This window comes from Quercus lobata, chromosome 12, assembly GCF_001633185.2.
Source record: "Quercus lobata isolate SW786 chromosome 12, ValleyOak3.0 Primary Assembly, whole genome shotgun sequence".
NCBI lineage: Eukaryota > Viridiplantae > Streptophyta > Magnoliopsida > Fagales > Fagaceae > Quercus > Quercus lobata.
The window spans coordinates 31633945-31653674 of record NC_044915.1 but is presented as its reverse complement, the minus strand read 5'-3'; the positions used below and the strand labels follow the sequence as shown (position 1 = coordinate 31653674).

Below are 19730 nucleotides of genomic sequence, written 5' to 3'. Positions count from 1 at the left end.
TTTTTGAAAATAATTTGTTCTCCCTAAAAATTAAACAATTTCTTTTTGGTGCACTTAGTCAATTTCGATTCCCCTTCAATCCGTTTTAGACTAAATGAGCCTTAAACTGATTATTTTTGTAGGTTTTCTTTTCAAGTTTTGCTCAAACATTCTTTTTTTTTTCTTTCATTTTTGGGTTTAAAAGTATGAAATTTTTTTATATTTTGGCTAAACTCTTTAGTTTTGAGTTTAAAATACAAAGAAAAATACTAAAATAGACATTAGAAATTAAAAATATGAGCTCTAAAAATACAATAAAAATGATAAATATTCAAAAGTCTTATTCGGTCCATTCTGTCATCTTCGGTCCAATTTGGTCCTATTTAGTCCATTCTATCCACCAAAGTTCTATTCGGTCAAATTCCTCCCATTCAGTCTTATTTAGTTCATTTCGGTCTAATTCGGTCCATTCATCACACATTGTACCTATTCGGTCCACATTGGTCCTATTTTGTCCACTTCAGTCTAATTCGGTCTATTCAGTTCACATTAACCCTATTCGGTCCATATTAGTCCTATTCTGTCCACTTTGGTCCTATTCCGTTTCATTTTGCCTACTTTGGGTCTATTTACTTTTATTCGGTCCACATTGGTCCTATTCTGTCCATTCTATCCACTTTGATCCAGTTCAGTCCGATTCAGGCTATTCAGTCCACTTTGTCTACTTTGGTTCTATTCGGCCCATCCTATTCCGTCCACATTGCTCCTGTTAGGTCTCCTTCGGTCTAGTCTATCCAATTTGGTCCAATTAGGCCCATTTCAATTTCGTTCAGTCCATTTTGTCCACTTCAGTCCTATTCTGTTCACTTTGTTCCATTTGGTCTAATTCGGTCCATTCAGATCACTTTGGTTCATTTTGGTCCACTTCGATTTATTTTTGTGCACTTACATAATAGGAAAAGACATGTTTGGGTTGAAAGCATCTATAAAAAAAAATCTCAAACTCGTAATATCTAAAATCTTAAGTACAACATTTATTATTGCTATGTTTTTGTTTAACTATATTAATGTAACATTTCAGTCCACTTTGATACGATTAAATTTAAGTGAAAGTCTTTTTAAATATAAAGACTATGAATAGACAGACATAATCTTTAGGGTAGTTATTCATTTGTTTTAATGTAAAATAAATAAATATATACATATGTACGTATGTTTGTATAATTCTTATTTAAATAAATTATTCAAATTATTTATTCCTTTAAAAGAAATTATTATGATAATCAAAACTCATATCAAACTTATACTAAATATGTACAAAAACAAAACGTATGAACTCATAATAGAGTACTTTAAGTTGGACACCCTTGTTGCCTACTCGAATTGAAATCCATAAATTGTGATACGTACTTTAAGTTGATTCTTTGACCAGAAAGGGCATTGTTCATGGATGAGATTTCCACTAGCTTGGACAGCTCAACAACTTTTCAGATTGTAAATTCACTCCAGCAATCCGTCCGTATTCTCAATGGAACTGCCGTCATCTCTCTTCTCCAAACACCTCCAGAAACTTATGTACTATGCAATGAAATAATTCTTCTCTCAGATGGCCGAATTGTTGGAGTTTTTAAAAAATGTTTTTTTGTTTTTGTTTTTGGTGGGGTTGCAATAGCTGACATCAAGGAAAGACCAAGAGCAGTACTGGGCAAATAAAGATAAGCCTTACAGCAAAGGTTTGTCAATGAAGCCCAACTCCACAGTAGGGCCGTTAAATTTGCTACGGAGCTGGGCTTCATTGACTCTGGTAATTGAGGGAGGGTGACAATTCTACAGTCATGAACTCTACTTTCTCCACTGGTTCTCTGTGTTATCGTGTCTTGGCCATGTTCTTGCTGATATCTAGGCACTTACTGCCACTCTCCATTGGCTCTCAGTCTCTAGTATTCGCAGTGATGTCAACTCTGTGGATCATGCTTTAACTTGTTATGCTAGACAATTTTTTTTTTTTTTGATATTTTTTTGGATTGAGAACTCTCCTCTCCTGCTGTGGAGGCTTTGTACTTCGATTTGGCTTATTTATAATTATAAATGATAATTTGGTTTGGTTTCTTAAAAAAAAAAAAATTCTAGATGTATCTATGAAAATATATACTAGGGTCCTTGTCAAAATCTCATTATTTGAAGATAGTCAATTGAATCTTCCAATAATAACATATATTCATTTCCGTTGATATCAAGGTTGTTGGTTTGATCTTCTTGTGGAAGGCAATGCCAATATTGTATTTTGCTTTGTGTGTCAAAAATCCCAATTTGAGCGTACAAATTGCAAAAATTAAAATTTTGACCTTGAGATCAAGGAAATGCGAAAAACAATTTAATTTACCTTGATCAATTGTCAAATCATCTAATTTTAGGTATCAAGAGTTCAAATGACCAAAAGGTCCTATGTTAACCAAACTTTGACTAAGTTGACCGACAATTAAAAAAAAAAAAAAAAAAAATCATCTAATTGCTACATTTCGTTATTTCATATCAAAATCAATATTTTCAAGCATTTTTCAAAAGTTTGACAAAGTTTGATCATTGTCAACTCGAGTTTGACCTTGATTTAACCGAAAATATGAACTTTCAATTGGAACAAATTTGAACTCATACTGTGAAATTTCTTAAATTACCTTTAAAATGACAACTTGCAGGTTCAAATTAGACTTAAAACAAGCAAGATATCACAAAAACAATGAAAAAGTGCTCAAACACTTATCGGTTTTTAGATAAAAGTATTCCAAAGCTTGATTGTAATTGAATTGAATTAAATTATAATCATGGATTGACCCAAAAAAGGAGTCATTGGAAAAATCTTGTGATGAGTTTCAATTTGATAAGTTTGGATTGTTAAAATTTCCCTTGATACCATCTTCTAAAACATCAAGCTTGCTAAATTTGAAAATTGAAGCCACAAAGTGGACATTTTTAAAGTATACATTGTAAGTTTTCCAATGATAACTTAATTGAGTCAAACAGAGGTCAAAAAGTTCAAAGGACAATCATGCAAAAAAAAGGGCAAAATCATAGAAACCCACAAAAAAATTCAGTTTGGCCCTCACTTTACACACTAATTCTTAACTGCTCATGAAAATTGGGTTTGAAAATCTCTCAAGTGTACTTAGGGTGGGGTTTTCTTTTATTTCCACGACTAACAAGATTAATGGTGTTCTGGGGGATTTATTTGGTGGATTTTTTGGTATATATCTGAAAGTCAGATGCCCCATTGAGAAAGTCTAGGGATAATATGTCCCAAGGATAACTATGAGATTTATTATACACTTTCCCCTAGTAATTTAATCACAATATAATGGAAAAATAAATTATAAAAATAATGGGGGTTAATGTGATATTAATTTTTTTGTAACAGCCATTTGAGTTAATAGGGTATAATAATATTTCTAATAAATTTTTTAACAACAAAACTATAAATATAAATAAATATTTATTTATTTTTAGGGTAAATTATAAAATACACCCTAAGGTTTGAGGTTATTTAAATTTTACACCCTAAAATTTTAAAAATTATCTATTAGTTTAAGCTGTGCTGACGTGGTTTTTTTTTTTTTTTAATCCTCGCCAAGTCAGCCCGACAAATCCACATAGTTTGAAAGAAAGCAAAAGGCTGCAGCCAGCATTCAAAACGGAGTAGTATCGCCCAAAAGCAAAGAAAACAAATAAAAAGTGAGACTTGGGCAAAGCAGAGAAAACTCAGGTAGCAAAAGAGGGACCAACAATTGTTTTTGGGGCAGTTGTTGATGCACATGACCACAACGAAGATAGCAACATTGGCCACCACAAACATAGGGAATCAACCATGGGCAGGGGCGTAGCCAGGATTTTTTACATGGGGGGCCGATTTTCGACGACGACGATTATCATTGTTATATGGACAGTCTATATTTTTAGGTTAATATAGACCTTCTTTGAAATAAGCTCGTCGGATTCATCTTGTTTCTTGATAGGAAATTCACATATTTGTTTACGTGATCCTGAATCACGATCTATCTCTTCAGATTGAATTCTTGAACATTTGGAAGGGTGTTCATTAGGCATTGAAGTATCAACATTTATTTCTACAGCCACATTTGTTTCTACAACCATAGGTGTCCTAAATTCTAAATTGCTAACATCTTTTTTCTTAAAGAATGCATCAATTGTTTTTCGTTTGCTCATAATTCTTTAACCTTTAAGAATATGACTCAAAAATTAACCTGAAAAGAACTTAAAAAATAAAATCTTAATTAAAATTTTTACTTAATTATATGGATGTTATTCGTACTTAAGAAAAAAAAAATTTCCACTGTAATTTAAACAGTCAATCTATCATCATTCCTATTATTAATTATATGGATGTTATTCATACCTCCCCATGCCTTCAATCATATATTTCTCTAAAAATCTATGAAAAATTAAAGTGCATGTAAAGATTTAAGTAAGCGTATATAGTTGAGAAGAAGAAAAAAAAAAAACACTAAAAAAAGAGATGAAGGTGTAGTGCTGAAGAAAGAAAAGAAAACTGAAAACTCACCCTCTGAATGATTTATTTTAAGAAAGCAAGAAGAAAGAAAATAATGGTCAGGTTTTTTTTTTTTTGGGATCGTGAGGACTGAGTTTGAAAGGAGGGCTGAGCTAAGGTTTTGTTTTGTTTAGGGGCTGCTGGTACTAGTGGAGTGGGCGGTGGCATGTACACAGAAGACAAGAAGAGAATAAAAAGAAGAGAAATGATATGTCTACAATATTTTCACAACATTTTTACAACAAATCATAAGTACTAGGTTGTTACTGGTTGTTATTGTTGGAGTAAAAAAGTAATCTTAGTGTTAGGTTCAAATTTGAACCAATAAAAACTAACCACTTATGATTTGTAAAAATTTTGTGCACGTAGCACCTCTCTAAAAAGAATAGCAAAAGAAAGGGTTCTGATTTTGAGATTGAGAATGGGTGATAAAATGTTATTTTGTTGGGTAGTGTCTTTGGGTATTTAAATATAAGGGGCCATGTTTTGTTTTATTAGAAGATAAAAGAGGCCTACAATTTAAACTAGAGCATGCTAGGGCTGGGAGTGAATTGAATAGAAATGGGAGGGGGGGCCGGATGTACATCATTGGGGGGGCCCAATTAAATTTTTTATACAGGCTGGTGGACTTCTTCTTCTTTTTTTTTTTTTTTTTTTTTTTTTTTTTTTTGCAGGGGCCATGGCCCCCCCCCCAAAGGGCAACGTGGCTCCGCCCCTGACCATGGGTTCATTGGGGGTCCTTTCAGCAGGTAAAGGTTCCTGGGTTCCTTCTTGGGGTTTTTGACTAGTTGATTTGGGAATTGAGTTGCTTCCAAAATAGTGTCAGAATATAATAATGGATTTTGTGTTTTGATTTTAGGCGAAACTACGAAGTTTTTGAAGTTGGAAACATGCCTTTTGCTTTCTTTTAAATTTTGCCACATTGTTGGCTGATCATATCATATTATATCATCATATATTATATTATGAGTAAGACTTAGATACAGTACTTAAGTCTATTCCTTAGGTTCCCCTCATAAGATTCTGCCATATAGTTTTTTTCGCATGAGATAGAAGTATATTTTTTAATTAAACAGCTACATGGTAGAATCTTAAAAATGGAACTTAAGGAACGACACCTAAAGTATTGTATATAAATTTTGTCCTTATTAGTAAGAGTTAGGCGTACTAAATAATAAAAGTTGAGCTTGAAAACTGTGGTTGTACCAAATGACTTTACTAAATTGCAACAATTTTTTCTAAGTTGTGGTTGCTTAAGTGGCTTCACCTCTCTCTCAAAAAAACAAAGGCAGAAATACTATTTCCATCCCTACATTTTCACCACATTCCCACTTTGGTCCCTAATTTTTTTTATTTTTACCGCTTTTAGTTCATATTTTGAAAAACGCATTTTGTTTTGATCCCCACCATCATCTCTTTAATGAAAATATCCTATGTGACTAACAAAGTGCATTGTTGGCACTCAAAACGCCTATGTGGCCATGAAAATAATAATAATAAATCTTAATTTGACATTTAAATAGTCCATGTCAGAATTCAAATAAATAAACACAACCAAAAAAAAAAAATTTAATAACAAAATTCCCAATTTCTAATTTTTTTAAAAATAAGATAATTAAATTAATTTTTATATTCCTTTCATTAATATTTTTGGAAGAAGATCATCATGTTCTTTGTGTTCTTCCCCAAAACATAACTCATATTCTTAACAAATTAATCCTTATTTTCTTTCCTTTTCTATGTCTTTCTTTTCTTTTCTTTTCATGTATTTTCTTGGCATCCAAACCCAAAAATTCTCATTCACAAACCCAAAACAAAAACTTCAAACCCCAACACTACCTTATCAAACCAATTCCCCTTCCTTCTAAAATATTCTCAAACCTTCCTCTCTCTTCCAAAACTTTCACAACTCTTTCTAACTCCATGGCCTGCATCCTCTGCTCATCGCCATTGCCACCACCACCACAACCGTTGATAGTTCTTTCTTTTCTTTCTCTAACTTACCCACTCTCTCTATCTCATGATTCACTCAAACTCAGACCCAAATGGCTCAAACTCTCTCTATCTCTCAATTCTCTATCTCACAGAATGTTGTCTTTCTCTCTTTCATCTATCTCTATCTCTCAACTCAGTGGTGTAGATCGTGGTGGAGATAGATAATGGGGTATTCCAATGGTGGGTCTGTGGGTTGAGAGTTTTGTTAATCTGGGTTTGTGGGGTATGTTGTATTCCGATATTGATTTCTGGGTTTGTTGTGTATGTTGATTTTTGGGTTTGTGGTGTACGTTGATTTTTGTTTGTGGGTTTGTGGTGTATGTTGTATTCCGATGTTGATTTCTGGGTTTGATTGTTGGTGTATGTCAATTTCTGGGTTTTGAATTTTGGTGGGTGTATGTTGTTTTTTGGATTTTGGTTGGTGTATGTTGATTATTGATTGATTTAAGTTTTGAATTTTGAATTATTTGGTTATAAAGAAAGTAAATAATTATTATTTAATTTAATTTTAATTATTATTTAAATAATTAAATAATAACTAAAATTTTATTTTATTTTAAAATAATTAAAGAACAAAAAAAATGCTGTAGCTTTTTTTAATATTAAAATGCTAATGTGGCATTATTTAAATGCCAAATTAAAAAAATTTATTATTATTTTAATGGCCACGTGGGCGCTTTGAGTGCTAACAGTGCACTCCGTTAGCCACGTAAGATATTTCCGTTAGAGAGATTAGGCTTGTCCACAGGTCGGTTCGGGTTGGATTTGTGCCCAACCCGAAACCGACCTGATCACTTCGGGTCTCCTAAACATGGACCCACCGCCGACCCGCTAACGGCAACAGTTCAGGTGGTCAGATGTCAAAGTTTTCTGGTTGGGCTCGAACTATGCGAATTGCACCGAATTTTTGCTAGATCTGACCGGATTTTGAAGAGATCTTGGCTGATCTCAACAAGATTAGGCCGAACTTGAAGGGATCTTGGCAAATCTCAACGAGATCAGGCCCGATCTTGAAGAGATCCGGCAAGATCTCGAAGAGATCAGGCCAGATCTTGCCGGATCTCGATAGATCAGACAAAATTATACCGACGAACTACTTCAATCGGTGGAGATAGCTATTTCCGGTCAAGTCGATTGAAATCGGTTTTCCATGCTTTAACCTGTCAACCGACCCGCCGATCTTGGATTTTGGGATCGGAGATCTGCCGCCAACCGTTGCCAACATCAGGTCAGCTGGTTCTCGGGCCGAATTGGCTGGGTTGGGCGGGTGGGTTGGGTACCAGGTTTGGTTGGACACCCCTAAGAGAGATGATAGCAGAGACCAAAACGAAACGCGTTTTTCAAAATAGGGACTAAAAGTGGTAAAAATAAAAGGTAGAGACCAAAGTGAGAATATGGTGAAAATGTAGGGACGAAAATAGTATTTTCACCAAAAAACAAATGTGGCTTCATCTTGATTCTAAAAAAAAAAGTGGCTACATCTAATTACAGTAACATTTTGGTACCATGGCATAAGAGAGTATGTTGTGTATAGCATAACTTACCTCACTGTCCTTTAAAAGTTACCATGACTTTTGAGTGGAGTTAGGGTGTGCCTTTGTGTTAAAACTTATTTCCCTCTCTCTTGTGTGTATGTGTGTGTGTGTTTGTTTCTTTAAAAAAAATATTTTAAATAAAAATATTTATTTTAGATAGAGACAACAACTTATTTATTCTTACTAACAATAAGTGTTTTAACAAAATATGCAACATGCATCTAAATTTCAGTTGATAGAGATAACAACTTATTTGTTTTTATCAATTTCTTTAGATAAAGTAACAATAAGTGTTTTAACAAAATATGCAACATGCATTTTAGATAAATAACAATAATTGTTTTTAAAATAATAGTTGGGTTTAGAAGTCATGGTTGCGTCAAGTGGCTTTATTAATTGCAGCAATTTTTTTAAAACTTGGTTGCACCAAGTAACTTCACCAAATTACATCAATATTTTGGATAAAAACATTTTTTTAGATAGATACAAAAACATTATTTGTTCTTATCAATTTTTTAAAATAAAATAACAATAAATGTTTTAACAAAATATGCAACATGTATCTAAGTTTCAGTTGATAAAGACAACTTTATTTTTATCAATTTCTTTAAATAAAGTAACAATAAGTGTTTTAACAAAATATGCAATAAAATATGTTGGCGTTGCAACATGACAAGGATGTCCTAAGTCCTAATGCCTGATGGATTATTGATTGAAGATGTTTGCCTCATCCCTAGGCTTTTTACACAATTACATTACTCTCATACTAAGAGTCTGTTTGGAAACAGTTTATTTAGCTGAAACTGAAAACTTTTTTGCTAAAAGTACTGTAAATAAAGCTAAAAGGTAGCTAAAATAGTACAGTGTGACTCATAAATAGTATCAAAAAGTTATATGAGACTTATGAATAGTAGCAAAAATAAGTCAAATAGTAAAAAAAAAAAAAAAAAAGGCTTTTTAAGCCAATGCCAAACACACACTAAGAGAGAAGGTAATAAGGTTGCTCACAGTCTAGCTGGATATGTTTTACATATTTCAAGTTTTGTAGTTTGGATGAAACATGTTCCACAACAAGTTTATCCTGCATTACAGGCTGATTTAGCCAACTTTTATTAATATAAGTTGTGTAGTCTTTTCCCTCAAAAAAAGAAAAAGAAAATACAACATGCATTTTAGATAAAATAACAATAAGTATTTTAACAAAATATGCAACATGCATCTAAGTTTCAGTTGACAAAGACAACAACCTTTTTTGTTTTTATCAATTGTCTTTAAATAAAGTAACAATAAATGTTTTAATAAAACATGCAACATGAATTTAAGTTTCAATTGATAGTGACAACAACTTATTTGTTTCTATTAATTTCTTTAGATAAAATTACAATAAGTGTTTTACCAAACATGCAACATGCATCTAATTTTCAATTGATAGAGACAACAACTTTTTTTTATTTATCAATTTCTTTAAATAAAGTAACAAAAAGTGTTTTAAAAAAACATGCAAAATAAATCTAAGTTTCCGAAATTTAAATCCCACTACAACTAAAAATTTATTATCAAAATTTCAAAACTTACATATATTCACCGATGGTCTTTCCATTGAACCCCTCATACGCCCACATTTTTGTTTTTTATTTTTTCAAGTTGCAACTTACTAATATGTATTTGCAATTTACCATTATTTTTATTAAAATACACTAACAATAAGTTTGGTTGTTACATATAAATTTTTTTTTAAAAGATTATGCACGTAAGAAAAATTCTTATTTTTAGAAATATATTAATTTTTAAATCTATAATATGTACTAAGAAATTAACTAATACATTCATTTAGAGAGGAAACATTATTCTCAAATTTAATGAATACTTATTCTTGAGTAATAATTATTTCATGAAATAAAGATGTAACTAAATAATCGTATTGTTATTACACATGTATAACTATTCCAAGAATTATTATTACATATCTAATATATGGGTCATTCTACTGTACCCCCCAAAAAAAGGGGGGGGGGGTACGGTACCCACCTATATCTAGGCCGTGAATTTCTTATGGTTTTGATCATGTCCGTTAATATAATTTTAAAGGTTTTTGGTTACCGGTTAAACAGGTTTTAAATATTGCCAAAATCCTGCTTTGAGATCAAGACATATTAAAGTTTGGAAAGAGAGTAACAAAGATTGTTCCCGCATTTAGAGTGGTTTGAACCGTTCCTATGACAGCATTTTGATACAAAACCCTCAGAGCCCGGCGCACCCACAAACACTCAGAGCCCGGCGCACCCACAACCTCAAATCGGAGGCGGTCCCTCTCATCCAATCCACTTGTCGGCGCCGCTCTCTAGCTTATTCTCTTCCAATCCATATTCAAATCAGCGGCGCACTCATATCCAATCCAACTCGACGGTGCTTCATCTCTTCCTGTACGACTCGGCGGCCCTTCTTCTCTTCCATTCTAAATCGGCGGCGCCACCCACAATCTTCAGGTTCTCTCTTTACATATGATTAACACTGATATGGGTTTATATTATTTCTCTAAACTTTGTGGGTTTATGATATTATTGTTTTGTTTGAGTTTCGGTTCTTATATATTTGACAAATTAATCTTTACACCGAAGGGCTTTGGCAAAGAAATCTCGGGTTGGGCTAGAACTAGAACATCAGGTTTGGGTTGAAGACTTACCTGGGGACATTATCCCCCTTGCTCTGTTTGATTAGTTTTCTTATATTTTAATAAAAGCATCGATCTGTCTCACAGACTGGTTTCTCAAAAAAAAGAAAAAAAAAATCTTTACACTTTTGAGTTTGAGATGTGAGACGTGGGAACCCTTATCCATAAGTTGGGATAAAATTAACACTTTTAGAAAAATAGTCTGAGGCTGAGACTGAGGCTGAACCTGACTACCAGCATATACTCAAGGTACGGCCTCTCTTATATAAATTAATGCATTACAAGTGTCTTTTAAAGACTTTAGAAGGTTAGGAATATTAAATGCAGACCATAAATGATTTGAGTCATCTGGGTGTTTGAATGCAGTACATGCTACATAATGATGTTAACATGCGCCACCTAGTGGATGAATTCTCTCCCACAATCAGAATGTCTGAAAAATAGTTTTAGAAATCATTCAGTTCACATTTGAACATACTTTAAAGTGGTCATTTGCTTCCCCATTTAATTAAAATCTAAGTTAAGCCTTCCATGCAGAGTATTTGATTACCAAGATATACGTGAGCACTAGGATTTTTCTAAACTAGGAGTTGTAGAAGATGTCCTTATTAGTTGAAAAAAGAGTCTAACCATCACAAATTAAATTTTATAACTAAGTTTATTATAGGGTAATGCACCATTTGCTGGTTCGGCGAACTTCTTTGGCATTTTCAAGTTTTGAGTGGCAAAGATTGAATTCTCAACTGATTTGTTTGGGAGTGTGGGGAGGACACGATACTATGAACCTATGGACTTAGGAGATTTTTTTTTTTCCAACCACCTTGGCAGTAAGAACAATTTTAGAGTTGGTTTGTGCTATATTAAAATATTGAAGTGTCCTAAATACATACCAAAATTAAGAAGAAGAAGAAGCATCAGCAGTAGTTTTGAGGCTTTGAGGGCGTTTGTTGAAATGAGTTTGTTTATATTGAGCTGCGTATGCATATAACAAGTGTTTTTCTATCTTTTGTGTCAGAAAAAATCTGGTCTTCGTTTTTTAATTTTTGGTTTGTTCCAATATTGGTCAGTGAATAAGTTAATGTACAGAGAGATTGAGGCTAAATAAAATTTCTCGTATTGGAACTTTTTTTCATCAATTTCTGGTTTATTTTTTCCCCTGGTTTCTTCTTCTTCTTCCTTTTTTGTTTATATTTTTTATAAAATCATCTTGAGTTTGAATGTGGAAAATTCTACAAGAAGTATTTAACTTAGGAGTACAGTTATGTGTAAGTTCAAAATAGCTTAAATCTGTTTTCACCTGCTTGCCCATTTTGATAACAACATAAGGATCACTGCATCTGACATCCCTGACTACAAGGTTTACCCCTCTATGGATATGAATCCTAAGCAGTCCCAAAAGGCTCTCCATCTCAGGGAAAAAAAAAAAATCAAATTTTTGACAAAAAAACCAGTAGAACACAAAGGAAATGAGAGGACTTGTTGCCTTATGTTTTGGCTTTGAACATTGAATACCCTTTTACTTAGGCAGAGTGGAGAACTAGTTGACAAAATAGTTAGATACTATCAAAGCCTAACCCAATTGTGCATATTTATAACCAAAGAAAGAAGACCAAGAACCAAGTCCTAGGTTTGGCAAGTTGCAATATTTTATACCGTTCATAAATAGTGTAACAACCAGTGGGTTCTAGAAGTAATTTTAATTTGATGCTTAAAAACTAGAAATAAGTGCATAAAGTCACAGTTTAGTGGGATTGAGTTGTTTTTTTCAAACTTATTACTTGTTTGTCCAAGCTTGATTTGAATTGATCGAGAAGATTATGGGGTTGTGATAATATTTCATATTTCACATGGCTGATTTTTAGGGAGGGAACCTAATACATAAGGTATTGTATCTAAGTTTTCCCCTTTAGGCTATTATATCTAGAAACAAGGCCATCATGTCTAGAGTCGGGTAAAATTATATTTAGGTTATTTAGGTTTATATTTTAATTTTTCTTTGATTTGGTTATTCTAGAATGGGGTAAAATTCTGCAATTTCTTTAAGTACTAATTTTATTTACTCAATGAAGGACATCAAGATTCATGAATTCAACAATGAGTCCTAAAACAAAACATTATGTGTCATGCCCAGTGTAAGCCTTAACACATCATGACTATCTTTTACTTTTTATATCTTATTTGACCCAATTGTGTGTATCAAAGTGGTCCACGTTAATTTAGACCTACATAACAAGACCATATCTTCTAGGTAAGACAACAACCTACATATCCAATTCAACCTAACACACAACATTATTACACAATCCATATTTCTTTTTTCTTTTTCTTTAGTAGGAGATTTCAAAAAACAAAAAGAACCAACCAACAAGCTGTTAGTTGGTGTACAAGCTAATTTGGTTCATAGGTCATATTCCCAGGCATGCATTTATAAACTAGCTGGTCATTAAGGACAGAATTACAACAAGAGAAAGACTAGTAAAATGGGGTTGCAAGGGAGACCATTTAGGTTTTTACATGATAACTATTGTGTGACTCTTTAGGTTTTTTAAATTTTAACTGTTTTCATATTTCAGGTATGATTGCGGCATGTATGTTATTAAGCACATGCATACAAAAATTATCAAATAGAATCTAACCTTTATGGTAATATATTTATTGGAAGTATACTTTACAGTTTTTGCATAATTTGCTTAAGCTTCTTATTCATCAACAATGTCTACTTTTTTCAGGAGAGTTGGTCAGAACGTATTCGATACAAGTTGGCATCAAATCTAGTGCTTTCAAAGGAAAATGAACAAAGTTCAAAAATTATAGAAAATGCTAGAAATACTCCACTACAAGATATTTTTCGGTCACTAGAATGACAGTGATTTGTATAATTTGATAACTGAATTTTTTGGAAAATGCTGCAATTTAGTGAATTTTATTTTTAATTGAAAGGGAGATTGAATTTCATAAGTTGCACTACCCTTGTTTATGTGAGTTGCACTGCATGTTTTTAGATATCAATTTATGTTGTTTGAAGATGATCCACTACAAGAAGAAGAACAGAATGATGTCAGCTTACCGAGTAAAAATTTAGTTTTAGTTTTAGAAAACTTTGATGATTTCAAGGCTGATAAAGAAGCCAAACTGGAGGAATGGTTGGGGGGCACTGACAACCCTCATAATCATAGAGACGCAAGTGATGCCGAAAGGGCTTTTACATGACAATACTCGGCTTCTGAAAAAACTTTACTTGTAAATACTGTTGTTTATTATATAATTTTCTCTGGATAATGATTATACCCAAGATATTTGTGGTGTTGTGAGATTCATTTTTGGGGTAAGAATAAAAATTTCTTCTCATATTTTTGTACTGGTTCTATTACACCTCACCATGGAATGGTGATCTCCACTAGTGTACCATTGAAAGACAATGTGTATTGTCAATACCAGGAATCTGCAATCACTGCTTGGAAAAAAGAATCTGGAATCTTCTTGTCATGAACACAAAATTGTGCATTTGAACATGTATTTGATTGCTTCTGCCCCTACCAACTAGTTTCCAGTACTTGTGCTGCTTTACCAAAAAAAAAAAGGTTTCCAGCACTGTATTTGTTATGTGAAGTAATGCTGAATGATGAGATAATAGCTAGTACATGCATTTGGCACTATCAATTGCTTGGAGATGTTGAGTTTGGACAATTTGCTTAGCAGACTATATGATATTTTGGCCATGGCTCTTTTCTTTTAAGTAAATAGATGTTTGGTTGGCTTCACCAACCCAAAGAAGAAAAAGAAAAGAAACAGATAGATGTTTGGCTTAGGCGTCCGTTTGATTCCTAGCGTCCAAAATTTTGAAACTTCTTAGCAGTCAGTCAATAAGATTTTGCAACCTTCTAACTTATTATTCCATCTACTCCCTAAATACTTTTTATCACACCAGAAATGTTCATCTTTTAATATCCCTAAAAGATAATCTGCATCAACCCACGTTTTCGGTGCCCACTCATTCCAATATTGAGCTCTTTTTATAACATTTGGCTTATAGATTTTCTGTGGATCTTAAATTGATGAGAGACACGGCCAAAATTGAAAGCAAGTGAAGCATTAAAAGCATCTGTGGTGCACAATAATTCGCTTAATTAGACCTCAAATCAAGTAAATCAGGATATTGCAAAAGACAAATCCATCCAAAATATGCCAAGAATTGTAGATGGCAGGAGCAGTTGGATTGGAGACCCACACCTTTACCCTGACTCAATTGACAAAGCTAACCAAATTTAGTCAAATGACTTGAATCATTATTCACCGTGAAAAAGAAATTGGAAAAAAACTATATTATATATTCAAATGCGATCTCAAAATTATATAGATTTTTTTTTCTTTTTTTGTTAATTGTAAGGTAAGAATATTGACAATATTTTGAAGATTTAATTTGCTATTCACAAAACATAGAATCTCATAGTAGAGGCTCAGTGATCGGCAGGACTCTTCTATCCACCCCACAAATCAGTTTGGTAGCAAACAAGCTTAACCAGTTGAGAGTTCTGGGGCAGCCTCGTTCTCCTGAGTTCACCAGTGGCCTAGCCAAACAGTGGTGTTGATCAACAAGCACTCCATCAATTCAGGCATCTTGATAATGCGCAGACTCTGGGCAAATCCAAGCTCCAGCTCAATGTTCACTTTGAAATTGCATTTGTCACCTACCAGCAGAGAAGCCAACCAACAGCAGAGTTGTCCTTCTGCAATTGGCATAGACATCTTCAAACAGCTGACAATAGCACTCATAGTGATCCAGCCAAAGATCATGAGTAAATACAGCTATTACAAGGCTGGGAACAGAAAATTGGTCATTGCTGATAGCTTGCAAAGCGGCCCTTTTGATAGATTCAGAGGTGAAGAGGAGCAAATCCTTCCATCAATGACAAAACATTCACAAGAAAAAAGGTTAGTTCTCAATCATACAAGCACAGAGAGCTCAAATCTACATATAACCAAGTACATAATGCTCCTCCATGCTAAGGTGATGTATTGGCGTGTCGTAAGCAAAAGAAAAAAAAAAATGACATGGAACACCCAACCACACAGCCCACACCATTAAATTCATCTTGAAAAGATTAATTTCACATAATGCACATGTCCCTTGCTTGATTTTCAACCACAGAAAAACCTGCTAAAATAACTGCCATAGCCACCATTCAGATCCTGGTCCCTAGTATTTGATAATGCAACTTCTTTACTAATAAAATATCTTCAACTGAAATAAGAGACATATTATACATTGACCCTCATAAAAACAGTATGGAATGGCATACTTTGGTAAGATCCTCAAACAGAAGACAATGCTGCTTCAGGTTAGATTAAAATGGATGCAAATTTGACTACCTAGGCCCACCAAAGATAACATCTAGAAACGAAAAGCAGGTTAGGGATGCAACAAATAATTTTCCACCAATACTAAGGTCAAACTCTGGGCTTTGTTTAGCACAAAGACAAAGACAAAAACAAAAAACTCAAAATGCAACTAACAAATAGAAAATAAAAAATCATAAAGCAATTGATATATATATATATATATATATATATCTGTATGTATGTTTTTAGTTGCATACATTGTTCATTAGTCATTACTTATTTAACTTCTATCCTTCACTTATTAAAAAAATGCAGATGCAAAGAGAGGGGCAAAAGCTAATATGATTAGATCTTAGAAACAAGAAAAGATAATTCTTTTTTCCAATTGATTCCACATTTAACCAACTATGATCTTTACCTGGTAGCGTCGACTAAAGCCATTCTAACCACTTTGAGAGGATCTCTGATTCTCTCCTCCACCATGTCAACATATACACCTATTTTGCACAAGGACTATTATTAAATAAATGTCCAGGAAAGTATTAAATAAACAACTTTAAACAATCATCACTTGATATTAGTCCAGGTGTTGAGACAAATATAGAAAAACTAGAAAAGAAAAGAAAGAGAAACAAGATCCACGTGCAATAAATTGGATAATTCAACTTTCATAAGAATTCTCAATATAAACATGTTGGAAAGTTTTCCATTCTCAATAATTCAACTTTCATACAATGCACAAGGCTTTGTGGACACTCCCCATTCCTACAGGGTCTGGACACAGACATTTCCATGTTCTTTTTATTGGACAGAAAAGGCTCCAACTCAGACAACATGAAATTTCCTACACTATTTTGCTTTACCATAGACCAGAAATCCCCCGAGACAGAAGCCCGAGCGCCAATAAGAGAAGAATTGAATCCCAGAAATAAGAAAAGGGATGCGAAATTGTAAAGTTGGCTACGATGGTAATTCTTGTAGCAAATAAAAGAACAAACCTTTAGCAGCATCAAAACCCAAATTATGATTATCTTGTTCCAACAATTTGCCAATAAACAGTGCACCATCAAAACCAGCATTTGAGGCTATTGTGAATGCAGGTGCCTAAAGCAAATCAAAATGCTCATTGTCAGTATTTAACTACAAATAAACACCAAGGTAGACGCTGGCTGAGGAAATTCAACAAATAAAACCTTTGAAAATGAAGTTTTGTGAGTAAAGTTGAGTTGAATTTGAGTATTAAAAATAAAAACTAAAAAGCCAATGGGACAACCAAAAAAAAAAAAGGTAAGAGCTTTATACCACTATAGGGAGGTCATCAGAATTGTGATTTCACCCATGCATGTAGCACTAAGTGCATTTCTAATGTGTCAAAATTATTGATCAAAAAAATTGGCAAACAATTCATCCAAGTGAATAGCACACTGAATAAAAATTTTGAAAATAAATAAGGAATTAAAGAGAAAAGCCAAACGCATACCTCTGCACATCTTTCTTCAATCAGCTTCTTATCCCCACCCTCATGTAGAATTATTGTGTCATCAAGAGAGACAGACACCTGTTATTTTATTTTACTTTTTTGAAGTTAGTTGTGTCCCAAAGAAATTCAAATATGGCACCATAGCACACTCTGCACAAAAACATAAACCTTTTTGCAGTTCCAAGCATTTCAAATTCAAATGTCAAAACATCTTGATAATGAAGAAATTCAATTACAATTGAAGTAATACCAGACCTTACATATGTATAGGCGCTCATCAGACTGAGTTGCAAGTTAATACCTGTTCATAAAATATTTAAAAAGGTATCATTTGATAGAAGTCTGGCATTGCTTTTAAGATCAAAGCCAGTAGCGGCGTCACGGCGAGATGGGTGTCGCGTGGGTCTGCAAGATGGGTCTCGCCGCTCTTGCGTGGTGGCAGCGTCACGGGGTGGGCAGCAGCATTTTTCTTAGGTTTTCTTTTCTTTTTTTCTTTTGTTTTTCCGTTTGGACTTTGGAGAGGAGACCGGAGTCTTCGGTCGGATTGCTGGGTTTACATTTTTGGACCTTTTTTTTATTTTTATTTTTACATGTGGGCTGGCCGGGTGGGTTAATGGGGGCCAAAATTGGCCATTAGCATTAATTTTTGAAATATTTAGCAACAGAGCACTGTTTCGAAAATAATTAGGGAAATACCACTTTTTTCGGTACTCGAGCATGGTGAGCTCGAGTACCATCTTTTCATTGGTCAAACATCTTCTCAAAAAAAAAAAACGCCGCTATAGGGCCCGAAAACGTCACTATAGGGCTTAAAAAAACGCCACTATAGGGCCCCTTCAACCTGTTATGGGGACTTATAAAAAAATTTTGCAGGAAAACGCCGCTATAGGACCCAAAAACGTCACTATAGGGCTTAAAAACGCCACTATAGGACCCCTTGAACCTGTTATGGGACTTATAAAAAAAATTTTGCAGGAAAACGCCGCTATAGGGCCCGAAAACGTCACTATAGGGCTTAAAAACGCCACTATAGGGCTCCTTGAATATGGGGCGATGGTGGATTAAAAAAACATGGTACTCGAGCTCACCAAGCTCGAGTACCAGAAAAAGTGGTATTTCCCTAATTATTTCCGAAACAGTGCTCTGTTGCTAAATATTTCAAAAATTAATGCTAATGGGCCATTTTGGCCGGGTTAATGGTTTACAATTTTAGAGGGGGCCAAGCTTTTTGTAAGGGGGCCCAAGTCCTTTTTTTTTTTTTTTTTTGAAAATTAACCTAAAAAATTAACCTACATAAAAAAAAAATTTGGGCCAGAGAGGCCGAGCCCCCACTTGTGTCTGTCCTTGACCCTGCGAAACCAATAGGAAAACAAAAACAAAACAAGATTAATAACAATTCAACAATAAAAAAGCCAAACGGCGAAAAACCTAGATGGAAAACAAAAAAAAAAGGACGAGACATACTGAGATTTTAATGATGAGAAATGGTGGAGACTTCGAACAAAAGGGCAGAGAAAGAGAGGAAAATCGGTGGCTGTGATCACTGACATTGAAGGAAAGAAGATTTGGGATGAACTAAGGTTTTTCTTAGGGGTAGGATCTTGTGGGCTTTTCAGCTTATGGACTGAAAATTGAAAATTCAAAAAAATAAAATTGCAGGCGTGAAGGATTTGAACCAGAGTTGCTCGGCAAAAAATATACCGACTTGCCACCATGCTGATTCGAACAAAGTATAGAGATGAAAATTGACCTTTTAATAGCCAATTATGTTCAAATTACACGTTCCAATATTTTATAGAAAAAAATACCAAATGGCTTTAGAATGACGAGTTTGTATAAATTTTGCGAAACCCCGAGAGAGAGAGAGAGAGAGAGAGAGATAAGTGCTTTGTGGCACTGATAAGTCTTCAACAACAAAAACATTTTATTGCTATTAGGGCTCTCCCAGACTTAGCTAGTAAAGGCACTGCTGACTCAAATGAGGCTCACACTTATCATTGTGGTCGATATGATAAACTCTCAATGTCAAAATTATTTTGATAATTTTTTTAAAAAGGATTGGGTTGTTCGTTTTTGGTAAAATCGGTCAATTGTGCTTAATTGTTTTTAGTTTTCTATTGGTAATTTTTGTTATTGTGGAAATTTTTTGGGATTTTTTTTTTTAGATGA

The 19730-nt window shown here is 33.8% G+C and overlaps 2 long non-coding RNA genes across 6 annotated transcripts; one reads left to right on the top strand and one right to left on the bottom strand.

Moving 5' to 3' along the window:
* The first annotated feature begins 10248 nt into the window (after positions 1-10248).
* Positions 10249-13674, top strand: LOC115969799. Of its 2 annotated transcripts, XR_004087078.1 has the most exons (3): positions 10249-10556; positions 13315-13384; positions 13471-13674. It is a non-coding gene; the product is annotated as an uncharacterized LOC115969799 (long non-coding RNA). The 2 variants fall into 2 exon arrangements; XR_004087077.1 differs by lacking the exon at positions 13315-13384 and having other exon boundaries at positions 10250-10556.
* A 1374-nt stretch (positions 13675-15048) lies between these two features.
* Positions 15049-18114, bottom strand: LOC115970770. 4 transcript variants are annotated; one of them, XR_004087148.1, is made up of 5 exons: positions 17863-18114; positions 17562-17729; positions 17080-17185; positions 16500-16578; positions 15049-15638 (listed from the first exon to the last, which is right to left on the bottom strand). It is a non-coding gene; the product is annotated as an uncharacterized LOC115970770 (long non-coding RNA). The 4 variants fall into 4 exon arrangements; XR_004087147.1 differs by having other exon boundaries at positions 17562-17711; positions 17863-18113; XR_004087146.1 differs by having other exon boundaries at positions 17562-17639; positions 17863-18110.
* Between the last annotated feature and the right edge of the window lie 1616 nt (positions 18115-19730).